This window comes from Thamnophis sirtalis, unplaced genomic scaffold (genome assembly GCF_051295495.1).
Source record: "Thamnophis sirtalis isolate CommonGarterSnake01/CBP01778 unplaced genomic scaffold, rThaSir2_p1.2 scaffold_2, whole genome shotgun sequence".
NCBI lineage: Eukaryota > Metazoa > Chordata > Lepidosauria > Squamata > Natricidae > Thamnophis > Thamnophis sirtalis.
In genome coordinates this window covers 124,993,355-124,996,794 of record NW_028261382.1, presented here as the reverse complement: position 1 = coordinate 124,996,794, position 3,440 = coordinate 124,993,355, and the positions used below count along the sequence as shown (strand labels likewise).

General features: G+C 36.7%; 1 long non-coding RNA gene across 1 annotated transcript; it reads right to left on the bottom strand.

The window, feature by feature from the left end:
- Positions 1–248: 248 nt before the first annotated feature.
- Positions 249–2,177, bottom strand: LOC148049150 (uncharacterized). Its single transcript, XR_015695379.1, has 2 exons — positions 2,030–2,177; positions 249–412 (listed from the first exon to the last, which is right to left on the bottom strand). It is a non-coding gene; the product is annotated as an uncharacterized LOC148049150 (long non-coding RNA).
- Between the last annotated feature and the right edge of the window lie 1,263 nt (positions 2,178–3,440).

Below are 3,440 nucleotides of genomic sequence, written 5' to 3'. Positions count from 1 at the left end.
CGTTCCATCACCCCCCTGAAAAAATGAAATTGCTCCCTGGGCGGAGATATTGCCCAGGTTAAGAACCACTGATCTAGAGGACCTAATTGGTCTATTAGTCTCTCCCTTTGGAACTGCTAGATCTTTTTTTTTTTAGTTTTCAACTCATTTGGGGTCCTAAATAGCATGAAGTCTTATTTTGCCTTTTTTCTATTGCGCCTTTTCTTGAGTTACCCTTCTACTTTAATATGACCTGATGGCATGATAGCATGTTGAAATCCTTGTCTTTATTTTATGGCATCAGCTTTTCCCTTCCATTCCGATTTTCCTTATTAGCATTTATAGATGAAATAGTTGAGTTTTCTTGTTCATCAATACAAGTTTCTTCTTCTTTGAGGCATGCTGGCTTTCCTCATTACCAGCCGGGCAACTCCTATTTTAGAAAAAAGATGATGATCATCACCATCATAAAAACAAAACAAGGAGACTTATGCCTATCTCTTCTCACATGTTTAATAAAACACTTCTTTTCTGCTCCCAGAAAAATTATTTGCCTTTCCCACTCTCCATCCTACAGTCCCCTCTGCCTTTATTGATATTTTCCCATTTCTTTCCACAACTACAAAGCCCAGCTAAGATCAAAGTTCTTGTGACCCTGTGTGAGCTTGCATGGCCCTTTTGTTTTGACACTGGATGATGACCAGCTGGAACATATTAAGAAACATGTAATGGAAACACATTTCATCACTGTTGCAATTCAGAATGTTAATAGAATACCAGAATAAACCTGGTGTTGATTGGCTGATACCCAATGATGGAATTTTGCTCTGGGAGATTCATTATTTTCATGACAATTGTTTTACTTTTCTTCCTTCTCTTACGTTTTTTTTCAAGGTTCAGAATATCATCAACCCAGAGCTGGAGAACTTTGAGGATCCTTTCGGTTTATTAGCATCTGATTATGAAAAGTTACATCTTGGCTAGCTCTTGGGGAAGAGAGTAGTTTGTCCCACAAATTGCTGAATCACATAAACCGCCATTTTGTTCCAAACTAATACAAGGTGCTTATATTCATATTTCCAGTCCTATAGAATTTAGGATCTAGATATAAAAATATTGCTTTCTCCTTTAGGTACCAACCCCATCAGTGATTGGTAGCAGAAATGTACTCTCGATGGTGTCACATTTATGAAGAAAGTATCTTGCATCAAGCTGAAAGAGGAGAGCCTCAGGGTAGGTGCCTTGGTTGTGGACTTCCTTCCCTGTTCAATTATGGCTAATGACAAACCTCCTATGTGTTTGTAGCTAGCTACAAGGTTTTTAACCGAATCTTGTTTAACATTTTTCATTGCCTTGAATTTAATATTTATGAGGTAAAATTGGTACAGTCAGTTTTGGCATTTGGATCAGTACGCCACAAACTCATTCAAAACCTCCTTTTATCTCAACCATGCTCAAACTATTTTATACAACTTGGGTTTTTAAATGTAGAAACTATCTTGCAAGCTAGCATATGATAACCCACCTTCCACCAACCAGGAGCGATGTGCAACAATCCTCCAAATCATAAATTGTATCAATAATGTGATTTTAAAAATCGTTCATCTTTGTATTAGCAGGCAGACACATCCAAACCAGACAGCTTCCAACTCAGGCACCAAATCTGGTGCACAGACCCTTGTCTTTTATGTCACCACATCAGTAGATCTTTGTTGATGTGGTTTGCGCCTATTAGAATCACATATAGTCTAAGTAACTTAGTTGTGAAGTAACCTAAACGAAGCCACATGATAATTTATTATTCAAATATTGATTTATACGCTATTTTGAGGGAGGTATTTGTGTTACTGTTTCTTTACATCAGAAATAGGAAGTTGGATTTTGCCCCTGGGCTAAATTGTCCCAGATCCATCTCCAGGGGCTGGTTGAAATAGTAAAGTTCAGATCTGGAGGAAGTTTCTCGGCCCCAAAAAGAAAACAAACAAATAAACCTGGTTGGTTATCCTTACAATAGCAGAAATCTTTATGCATTTACCCAGTCCTGTCTTACCTTCATTCAGAAAATAGCAACTAGATGACCTTGGCTTATATTGCAATTGCTAAGAAAATTAGTATATTATCCAATCTAGGAGGATGAAAAAATGTCCTGAAGGAAGGAATGGCAACTACTTTTATATTGTTATTGCCAGGGAAACAAGATGGATTGTTGCGCATAATGCAATCCTAGCAATAAGTTCCATTCTTTATTTAAGACAGGAAGCTGACACAAGAGATCGGCATGCATATATTTGCATGTCTATCTCTTTCATTGCTGACATATCAATCATTGCTTCACTGAATCGAGCCACCAAACATAAAATCACTATAAGATGGCAATCCTCCATTACTTACACAATTAAAAAAAAAGTTGTATGTATCTTCATAATTTATTTATTATGCCACAAAGTCATTCTAATAATTACTCTTCCAGTTTTGCTCATCAAATGAGGGAACAGTCCAATGAGCATAAACATTACAGAGCAAAGAATAATATAATATTATTGTTTTATCTGATTTCCAAAACCATTGCCATATGAAGATAAGTGTAAGTACCAGCAGGGGGTGGTAAACAATGTTAAAATGGAAGGTACAACTTGAAAACCCAGCCAATACCTATATTTTACATCCATGTGATGATATATGTTAAAAAGGAATGGGGCTTCAATCGCTAACTATGGTGTCCACCATTTCTATTTCCTCTGACTTCCTAAGTATAGAATAGCTACTTTTGCAGAACACACCATTGTAATATCTATCAATATAATTTATCAATCATTATCATCACCACCTCCTTCATCCATCATCTTGTTGAGAGTTCCCTTCTTTTTAGCTACTAGTTAGGAGCAGCAGCTGCCTTTTTATCTCAAAAAGATGTCATCTGAGACCCTCTCTTCAGCATATGAGTTTTATCCCGTAACAGTAGGCAAATTTACTGCATATGTACATGTAAAAAAAAGAGAAAGGAAATGAGCTGAATAGTAAAAGACAACACATTTCAAAACAGCACAGGCAGTGCGAGTTCTGAGCCATGCCTCAAACTTTGTGATTACTTTAGAAAACACAATCTGAGAATCATAAAAATGCATAAAGCGCCATAGCTGACATGTTTATTTATACAGATATGCATACCGAGGAGACAGATACAGTGCAAATGGATGCAAAAATAAAAAGCCAAAAAGCTTGAAAGAGATGATGGTCTCTAGTTGAGAGATGAAGTATTCAGAGTGGATAGATTGCGGTAAAAAAGTATTGGGCTAAAATATGAAGAAAGGATGCCCCTCACTCGATATATCTAACAATTTTGTTGAGATGCAAATAGAGCTTATATAGATTAGGGTGTGAAAAAGGAAAATAGAAAAAAAGGGGGGGGGAAAATGTGAAAGGTATGCGCTCAGCAGATATTGGGTGAGATTTTTCTAGGC